Source organism: Chiroxiphia lanceolata, chromosome 4 (genome assembly GCF_009829145.1).
Source record: "Chiroxiphia lanceolata isolate bChiLan1 chromosome 4, bChiLan1.pri, whole genome shotgun sequence".
In the NCBI taxonomy this organism is placed as follows: domain Eukaryota; kingdom Metazoa; phylum Chordata; class Aves; order Passeriformes; family Pipridae; genus Chiroxiphia; species Chiroxiphia lanceolata.
Window position 1 is genome coordinate 16,124,875 of NC_045640.1, and position 11,072 is coordinate 16,135,946.

An 11,072-nucleotide genomic window follows, 5' to 3' on the forward strand; every position below is an offset into this window, starting at 1 on the left:
TCACCTCTCTGCCCTTTTTATACTGCTGGTGTTTATTTTTGTCATATTGGCCTTGATGTGATATCCAGCTGACATGAATACGTTTTCAATCAGCAATCGTAAATGTAGTGAAATGTGACCTGAAACCTCAAGAATTTTCATAATACCTATTGTTCCATGAAAACTAGCTCTTTCTCAATTGAATTAGCTAGAAATAATTCTGATGTATTTTGCTTCAACAGTGTGAAATGGAAGAAGGGTGCTTTTAGCAGAGCCAAGAAGTTTGGTTTAAAATAGCTCAGTATGGGGAGGCACAGTATCTTAATTTAGCCAAATGTTAGGGTGGCTCAAACACTTCACAAGTTTTTTTTGATTTTCAAGTTTTTCCTAATTCCAGCTTCTGCCCAGTCTAAATTTACTTGCTGTTTTATGTAAGAGGCGAAGAATATAATCTGCCAAATTTTGTTTATAATGTGCAGGCATCTGATTTCCTGCAGTTTTCTACAAATTATGAGGGCAAGCTTAGAGAAGACCCTCATTCCCTTACTGCAGCAGCGCAGTTCCAGTGCAGGCTGGCAGGGAGAGTGCTGAGGGAAATTGGAGCCTGGTAGTGTGGCACATATGTACCCTCACACGGTTGCAGAGTGTCCTTGCTGCCCGGGCAACCCTTCCTACCTTCTCCCTTTCTCTGCAGCTCCAGCAAAGGTGAACCTGATCTCAGTCTGGATGAGTTACTTTGTATTTTTAGCAGAATATGGGAAAATTATGATGTTGGAAGTTCAAGAGAAGGAAAATGAAGGAGAAAATTATAGTACACACGTCCTTTCAGTAGCAGGCAGTGAAGTAAAGTAAGTAGTCTTTTACTTGTGACTGTTTGACTAGGAATACCTCTGGGCTCTGTAAGCAGTAGCTGTGGTAAATTCCCTAAGTGCAGACAGAGATGATCCTCCAGAACTCCTCCAGGACGTTTGGAGTACCTTGAGTTATACCCTTAATTACAATACTTAACAAAGAAATAGCATTTTTTAATCCAGTAACTGTGTTTGCTTGGACATCTCTTAGTGATTACACCTGATATAGTCTAGCATCAGGCATGAGTGCTTGGATAAATACTTAACAAGGAATATAAGTATTGTAGGCAGAAAGCAGAATTATAAATCAAGACTTTGGCAAATGATGGACCACCAAACTGCAGGAAGACCTTTTTTTCCACCTCATTTGCCACAGGTAAAGTCAAGAAAGCAGAGCTAAAAAAATTATATTCTGCATTCTGGTATTCTATATGCTACACTATATCAAGGTACAGATGTGGGAGAGCTCCTCAGTCATACTGTGCCATTTTGAAGAGCAGCAAGCAAAGGGAATAAGCAGAAATAAGAAATACCATGGAAATTTTAGTCTTGTGATATTAAATCCTAACTGTAGCACATGATGGCCTGTGTTGTGCTTCATTCTGACTTTTCCCTTTGCTTTGAGAAAAGGTACCAAGCAAATCCAGATCTGATATTTCCACAAAGCAGAATCTATGCTCTGGGCTCTCACCCAGAACTTTCTATCACTGCTGCCCATTAGCATGGGGTTAAATAAAAAAAAGAGCTGCTGGAATAGTATGAAAAAGGAGTGATGACAAGCAAAATATGTGGCATACATCACACGAAAAGTAGTTAAGGACAATAAGCATAAGCAATAAACTTGGAAGCCACAGCATCAAATCCCGGACAAATATTTATACACATGTATACAAAATCATATTTTACATAATTATCAACCAGGAAGGATCTCCTTTGTCAAGTTTCTTATTTTTCAACCTTTGAACTGTCACATGGATCCTTTCCAAGTGGCATATCTACCCTATATAGTTCTTTCAGGAGTAACTGTACTATTTACACACTCTCGGAGTCGGAGACCATACTTCTGTATCAACTTTGTTTCCTTGGCTGCCTCTGTGGGATAGGAGCCTGATGGGTATTTCTCTTCAGAATGTGTGAGCAGCATAATAATTAGTCCTGGCCAGAAAACAAGCGCTCAGTTTCATGAAAGTTGGTGGGGTGACTGCAGTTGCTTTTCCTCAGCACTAAAACTAAACTTTGAAAAATATTTTGCCCAAGAAAAGTACAGCAGCTGCATCAGAAATCACGGTAAGATCCCTCACTGATAGGATGTAGCTTTGGCATAGGTCTCACTTACTTCTCGTAGCTGTTCCTTTTTTTTATAAGTTACATATATCTCAAGTAAAAAATACTTTCTTCATAGCCTGATTCATGTTGAATGCATGATTCATTAAACAAGGGTCTCCACTCTGCAGGGCAGTGCTTTAAACAGTGTGTTTGTGAATGTGTTTTTCAATGTGTTTTTATTTAGTTTGCCTAGTACATAATTTTCTGACATGTCTAAACAGAAAGGCATAACAAAAAGTGATGACGGTCATACAGAAGAATGAAGCAATCTGTTTCCCCAAGCTGTTCTGGAGCTACTCCATAGATTGTGTCCCCACTCCATCTCCCTCCCCACCAGCAGTGTTTTTGTATGTAGGGGGTCTATTGGCACATCACCTTGTTCCATGACAAAATCAATGCACAAACCCCAGCTGTGTCTTTGTTTTGTTACGAACCCACCATTTTGGCATAAAAAAAAAGAAATTGGGAACCGAAAAATACAAAAAGCAGCACTGGTGCCAGCAGGAAATCCTTCAGGAACAGCAAAGCTTAGGATGCACCTGTAGGAGTGCCAGACTCTCCAAGCAAAGGGGAAGGAGCAGATGGACTAACACTCAAGGGAAACAAGCACGGAAATGGGAGAAAGATGCTTGGTCTAAAGAGAGAGAATGTTTTGGACCCTTTGGGATCTTTGTTTACAATAAACAAAGGAAAAAAATCAGTAATTGGTGTCTGTTATCCTGTCTCACACTAAACAGCACCACCAGTGCTGTCGTGGCTCCAGCTGGCTACAATGAGCTCGCACAGCAACAAGCGGGGAAGCAAGTGCTGATCAGATAGACAAGGGAAAAGAACTAGACTGTGCAAGTCTGTGTGGAGAAAGATTAAGGAATAGCTGTTCCCAAACACCTCTTCCCTGGACATGAGGTTTAAGTGGCCATCCAATTGTATTGTTATTAATTGTAAGGCAGTCAAAACTGCAGAACAGTTTGAAACATCTGAGCTGAAGGACAGATGTCAGGACTTCTGAGAATGCTCAGGGTACATCTATGTTCTTGTCAGTGTGTCTTACCAGTTACTTGATCCTATTGAAATAATCTAGAAAGAAGCATCTTAAAATCTAGTAATTCCAGTGATATTTCAGCAGAGCACAACACTAATGGAGAAAGCAAGTCATTAATTCAGGGATATTAAGATGTGGTGTAGGCCTTGAAAAGCTCTCATCTCTTCTGCTGTGTCCATAGCCTGTTGTGAAACAATGACATATAAAAGATTGGAGCTAGTTTTCTATGGGATGTTTGGTAGAAGATTCCTGATCAGAAAAGTTTTTAGAAAAAATAATATATATATATATATATATGTGTGTGTTATTGATTGATTGATTTATTTATACATACATACATACAAATCAAAAAGCCTTTCAAAACATCCCTGAATCATTGCTAAAAGAAGAACTTCATGGAAAAATAGGCAAATAGAAATAATGATCCATACAAAGACAAATAAATCTTACCTATCCTGACAATCAGAAAGATTTTGTTAATTTACTGATCAGGAAAATGTAGCACTTACTGATAAAGGATTTATCCTCCATACTAAAACAGAGTGTTTGAAGAGAGGAAAATAACCTTTGCTTCCTTTCTTTCTCCAGTTGTGATCTCCCATTTGAAAGTAAGGACATTTGAAGAACAAAATAAGGTGAGATAGAGACCGTGCTCTAGGTCTCAAGGACTCAGGGGAACTGAAGACTCTACAACTTTTTGTGCTTTACCAAATCCCTAATGGAAATAACTTTGGGGGAAAAACCCACAGAAAAAGTAATTGATCCTGACATAGCCATGCTGTAACTCTTTACCCCAGCTTCCCTTAATCTCATCTATTGCTTCCAAAAATACTAGTCTAAGAGGAAGCATTTCTTAAAATCTTTCTGAAATGAATAGTGGATGAGCATCAGAAACCTTGTTGTAAAAGCCTGAACATCACAGATCTCCATGAGATGCTTCTGTATGCTATAGCAACCAATCTCCCAAAAGAATATCAGAAAGTTATCCAGAAGGGATAGTTTCTTCTGCTGTTTAGAGGGCATTGTCAAGAAGATGAAGCCATACTCTTTTTTCAGGGATGCACAGTGAAAAGACTAGGGGCAAGTGAAATTCTGCTTAAACATAAAAAAAAAAAAAAAAAAAAGGCACCATGAGAGTGGCTTCCCAGAGAGGTTCCGGATTCTTCATCCATGAAGGTTTCCAAAACTCTACTGAAGGACACCTTGAGTAACCTAATCTAATCTTGAAGTTAGCCAGGATTTGAGCAATGATTTGGTGGTGGGACCAGATAATCTGTACACATCCCTAAATCATTCAGTGATACTGTGAGTATTCCAAGAATGGCAATGACTAAATGTTTTCTTTCTGGAAGAGCCTGTCATACATAGTACTGTCCCCTTTTTTCATTCCATAATGCTAATGCATAACTGGAAAGGCAGCTTTATTTTTATAGCATCGTTAGCTGTTTTAGCAGTCAGTCATATTGAGTGCATTTATTTTAAAACCTGAGGGCTAACAGGTTTTATCAAGGACATTTAAAATTCTAATTTAGGCAGCACAAATAATATTCCACAGCACATTGGGTTCACAGTCTACCTTAAGCTACCTGGAGATTTGCTCTTATATGTAGTTTACTTCAGCTATTGTCTTCAAGGAAAGATTAGCTAGATTTCCATCTGTCTTCAATTCCATAAAAACCCAGTATCTTTGGAGACCTGTCTGATAAAGTTCTTTAGTTCCATTAATTATTCACTAAAAAGCATTCTGCAAATCATTATCACAAAATTATAGCTTCAGAGAATTATACGGGTTGAGTCATCTCTCAAAGACAAGAGCAGCTTTGCAGTGATGTAAGTCAGCTTGTCCTTATTACCCTCAGATGTATCTCATCTGGACACAGGGACTTGTATTCAACCAGTGTGCTTCAATGGTCCATAACTCAATCTTTCTCTACTATGGGTAGTAATTTGCTCCCCAAAACTCCTACCTGTGTATTGTAGGCACAAAGGCCCTGGGAGACCTGAGAACAGACCTTGCCAATGAAGAGTATGTCAAGTTTTTGAATCACCTCTGCTTTATCTTGTTCTTTGAGACAGAGTTACCTACACAATTCAGCAGTGGCTCCATCTTTTCCTTGGTGTTTGTCCTGCTTTGCATGTGCCTGTTGAAGCCCTTCTTTGCGCCCCTCCATACCTCAATAATTTTAAATTTGGTTCAGGTTTGGCTTTCTTAATTCCTTCCCTGCATATCTGTCACACACACAGACCCAGCTAGGATATCCCTGGTCCCGCAGCTCCTGACTTTAGAGGCATCCAGCTCACATCCAGAGCTGGCCCTTAGAGACCCATTCACTCCCCTTGCTCCCAAGTCATGTAACCTGCTCAGGGGCTCCTCCAGCTTGATGTCCCCTAGCACTCACACAATCACTACACACCCACGCTCACTCCAGCCAACAGCACCAGGGGCACGGACCCTCCAACCCATGCTCTGTACTCACACCCCATACAAACACAGGCACACACAGAATGGAAAGCCATCACCCAGGGAAGAGCTGGGAAGGAGTTAAAAAAGCCATCACCCAGGCACAGAGCATGGCCAGCCAAGCAAACTGACCTGCCAACTATTCACGTGCAGTCACCCCTTTTATTCCCTTACCCCTCTATTTTACCACTCTTGTTCCTCACAAATTACCTAAGCCTCTCTCTTGTCCCAGCTTTGCTTCCCCGCCAAAACATCCTATAATATGTCTTCTGTGATTATGAACTGCTTTTCTCCTGCATCCCACAGTATATCCCAGGCAGGATATTATTTGGTTTTCCCATCCTGTCATTGTGTCTCTGAGCTCCTTTGTGGGTGTGCAGATAAGCTTTACCACATAACAGTCTGGGCAATACTTCTACATCCCTCCTGGATAGTCCGTCCCTGCTTCTGCTCTCCCCCTTATTCTTTCTTCCAACATTTAAACTCAGTCAGGAATTCCTGATTTGGCCAAGCTGGCCTCCTGCCACAGCTTCAACTTCCTGCCCTTTGGGATTGGCTTCTCTTGTGCTTTGAGGAGATTGTCCTTGAATCAACTTGCTCTCTTGGCCTCCTTTGATGTTCTTTGGCTCCTGGGGTCACACCCACAAGGTCTCTGGAGAAACCACAGTCATTCAATCACAAATGGCTCCCTGAGTCCATAGGTTTTGACCTATGCTACTAGATCAATTCATCCCAATAAACACAGTGAAGCACCACTTCTCCACTGCACCAGGTCACTGAAAGATAACCCAGTCACTGCTGGTGCCCAGCACCAGAGCGCTGGACTGATCTGCCCTTTACATATACAAACTGAAAAAGTGGGGCTGAGGCAGAGGGCTGCAGAAGATGTCAAAAGAAGCTCAGAGGATGGAGGGAGGATCTCCCAGAGCAACCCAAGCAGGTCTGCTGGGCCCTGTCCCATGCCTGTCTAAGTTTATTCCCATTTGCAGATCTGACAGGAGATAAATGGATGGACCAGACATTCAGTGACTCACACAGGAATGAAACAGCTTTGTGCTGGGGGCCTTATGTCATTCCCCATGCTGCCCTTCAGCAGTGCACAAGTATTTTATGTGAGAAACAGGAGGGAAAAGGGATGGGGGAGGGAGACTGGCATGAGCCTCTGGAAATACAGGAGGGTTTTGTCTTGAATAAAGACTTCTCATTTTAGATGTTACTTTGTCATGTGGTTCATCAGCCTCGGGGTGCAGTCCAGCATTAAGCTGTGTTTCTCCACATTATTTACGCAGAAAGCAGAAACACTATCATATTTGTTAGATTTTATCTAACTTTTACTTCTTTCTTATATGCTCAGCTTCCTGTACGGATCTTGAGATAAGAAGCAATCTCACCACATACAGCCAGAGGTGCATGTAGGGTAGTAAAAAGGTCACTAACAAAAGCTATGAGACACAGTGGTGACATTTGGTCCTCCCACACTCTCCTTGTATGAGAACGCATAGGAAAAGAATAGTACGTTCCAGTTGAGAGAGCAGGCTGCATTATTGAGAGGAGACAGGCATTGTGCTTGTCAGCACGGGCTGATCTAGCACTCTCCTCACTCAAACCCCTCAGCAACGCGTCAAACAAAATGAATTCACTTCCACATGGAAAAACAGGCTGCTTACAAGTGATACAGATGAAAGAGATGGAAAGCCCCAGCAACCTGTAGTGGGTAAACTACAAATAGTGACTCATCAGTGCCATTTTCCAGGATGATTTCCTGCACCCCAGATCTGGCAGCTCAAGCCTTTTGCCCTGTGGTCATAGAATCACAGAATCATTCAGGTTGGAAAAATCCCCTGAGATCATTGAGTCCAACCATTAACCTAACAGGTCAGGTGGGTCTGCTCTTGCCTGTTGCACTCCACAGAGGATTTGTGCTTGAAGCAGCCCAGATGACTTTGCAGTTTCAAACCTACATGCTGTAATGGGGGTTAACCCCAAAAGGTGCCATCAGCATGGAGCAATGTGCATGCATCCACAACTAGATGCAGTGATAACAGTGATGAGACATGGTATATCTCCTACCCAAGCGGTAACATGTACTACAGCAAGTAATGGCAACGGTACATCCCTCTACCTCTCCTGATCATGATATCCTTACTTGCAGTAAAAATAAGAATAAAGTGGCCATATTCAGAACACCCAGAGAGTGCAAAGTCCCATTTATGAATAACATAAGTATCTGGGCTTGGGAAAGTAGTTTCACACCACTTTCTATCCAATAATTCTTAAATATAAGGATACCTAAGATCTAGTGGTGTTTCTGTTTGCACTGAAAAGTCCTGGGTGCTTAAACATGGGTGTATTAGCAAGTTCAGAAGTGTCCAATAGTGACTCAGAGACAGGAAGCAATGAAGAAATTACTGATTTTCCTAACAAAATAGTTCAGGAGCACCCCTCACACAAAATGCAGTAGCAATGAATCACTGTAAATGCCCACACATACCTAGAAAGCATTCTTTGTTTTGATGACCGGTGCACAACTAATTTCTCTACAATTTTGCAGGATAACTAGAAGAAGAGTTCAGAACTGAAATCTCAGAGGTTTGAAGAGCTGTAAGTGTAACAACAAAGCGATCAAGACAATACCACCATGCTGAAGAAGACATGCAACCTGTGTTCACAGCAGCAGATATAGCTCTGCAGAAGCCACAAATGGGATGTTTTTCATGTCCTTTAGATGGTCACCAGTGCAAGTTCACAGTTAAGGCACCGTTGTCTGTCAATCGCTTTGTCCACCTGTAGCTCTACGTTAGGTGCAGTGGGAGCTGCCACCAAGAAAACACAGAAAAACTTACAGGTTGAATAACTCATATATCCAGCTCACCAAGAAAATTTACATTTTTGCAGTGCCTGCAGAGGAGGTGAAAGAAAGGAGAGCTGAACTGGATGCCCATACAGGGAGTTAAAAAGGCTTTTTTCACAGGAGCTGGTGTGTGGGGTTAGAAATGGCACACTCTTCACAGCTGTCACTTTGTGCTAGCTGGTTTCCTTATTCCTTATTTATCACTTTATTTTCAGTGTTCATCTCAAACCTTCTCTAAATGTTACGACAGGATTTGGCCTGTGAAATTGGGAAGCAATGAGAAGATGACTGTCACTGATGAGAAGTCACTGCTATTCCAAGAAAGGCCAGGAAAGATATAATTTCTTTAATTATTATAACAACTTCTACTCTTTTCAGTTCAAATTTTTTCATTCATAAGTTCTGCTCAGAAGCAGTAGCCAGTAATTACAGGTGTCCACAAGACTGGGAGTGTTTAATAGCACTGTGAATATTGTGGTTGTTTTGGAAAGATTAGTCCCACTGGCTGCACACCACCTTTTACCAGCAATTTCTACCATGGATTTTTTCTGTCCTCAGCCGTGCTTTGGGTGCCAGAACTATCTACATTTGACAGTAAAAAAAGAAGAGGATAAATCAGAGTGATCAGACCTTGGGAATAGCTGGTGGATAATCTGTTATCCCTAGTTGCCTCAAAAATACCATCCAGAGAACTTGCAGGTAGCAAGTGGGAGCTTGCTGCTTTTCTCTTACAATACTCCTATGCTGTCTGATAAATTGTATGTAATACAGGCCCATTCTTTTCAAGTTCTCTGCTGCAACACATAGTATAAAAGAAGAGGCTGGCAGTTAGGTTCCTGAACTATTTCTGCCTTCTGATCTTTTATACCCACTTTCTAATCACCTCACGCAAAGATTTAGTGTAAAGGCTGTCAAAAAAGTGCACACACCTTGATAAGATTAGTTTAGATTTGTTATCTTGGAAATTCACACAGCTTAGAGGACTCCAAAACTTGGCTATCAGTTTATGAGATACGGTACTTTCAAAAACTGTGATTTTCCTTATAGAATGCAAAAATAAGCACTAGCAAAACAGTTCAAGAGGAATACAGATCCATGAGCCCTTTACTGCAATCGCAAGGGAAATCCTAAATTTGGACTTCCATAGGGTCCTGTTTACAGTAATAAATTCCTGTGGAATAAAGTCAGACAGCTTAAGGTTGTCTGCTTAGGAAAGAAGTGAAATCCAGCTCACTCCACAGACCTAAGGGAATGCAAGACCCTTGCAAAACACACTGCTTTTCACCTCCCTTCATCCTTCTTCAGTTCACTTTATCTTCTGTTCTTCCCTCCCATCCCATTCAGGGAATACTCTTTCATCTCTTCTTTGCTGAGGCAGTGTTATTATCTTAATGATGCCTCTCGTGGAAATACTCTGGGGCCAGAAAGTTTGCAAGGAGTGATTTCATGCTCACATTCATATTGCGAAACTATACCGTCTTCTGAAGCACTGGGAGTATGTGTTTTTACTGTCATTTCTGCTGCTTGCTTGTCCTATTTATTCATCTTGATTAGGCTGCCAAGGATAGCTGAAAGGAGACTTAACATTTACTTGTCTTTGACACTCCTTATGTAGTTCAAGGTGTTACCAAATCAGCAGTGAGGACACCTCCCAGAGCCACTGAGCCCACACTCACCCTATTTATTTATTCATTCTTGGTGAATCAATGAGAAGGAAAAAAGTTTGCACAAATCAGGCTACTGAAAAGTAGTGAGGTTTAAGAGTTTTAAATTTTAAATTAGTTGTTCCACTCTAAAAGTGACTCTTGGACTTACTGAAGCTATATGTGTTCAATACCCAGAGCACGCAGAGATTGCAGCATTACTGCATAAACTGCTTAGGTTAACTACCTGATTTTTCCAACATGGTATTTGCTTAGATAATGAAACTAAAAAGCACAAGTCAAAAACACTTTAAAAAAAATGGAAAAATAAACCAAATTCAAGAACCTCTCTTGTATATAATAAAGTACCAAAAAGTTCAGTTGTGAATACCTTATGTTCATATTTATAGGATGATGAAAACCAGGAACAAGTAAAGATCAATCAACCAAACCTGCCAAGGCAAAACCCATGTGCTTACTGAAAGGAATATGGGAGAAAACTTCCATTATGAGCTAATTCTTTCTGACCTGTCCCCTACAGATCTCCCTGCAACAAGCAGTGTCATAAAGAGAGAACAGTTGTTATCTCTCTTATGAAGAGATGACACTGTTGTAACTGGCTGACCCCTTCGGGTCTGACAGCTTGGTATGTCACTTCAAAACAGAGGTTTCAATTCTGCAAAGTTTGCATGATTTCTGGGAAAACAGGATCAGAAAAATTCATATCATGTGCTTAGCAGACCACTTGCCAGTGCAAGCTTTGGTTAGAGCACAGCATTTTTCAGTTCTTTCAGAACTGCTTAGGCCTGACTGAGATGTGTCACAAAAGTCCTTTTTTACAGATAATCTGTTAATGACAGATGCTTGGTAAGCAATTATTAAAAATTTATTAATAATTTATAGTTAACATTCTGACACT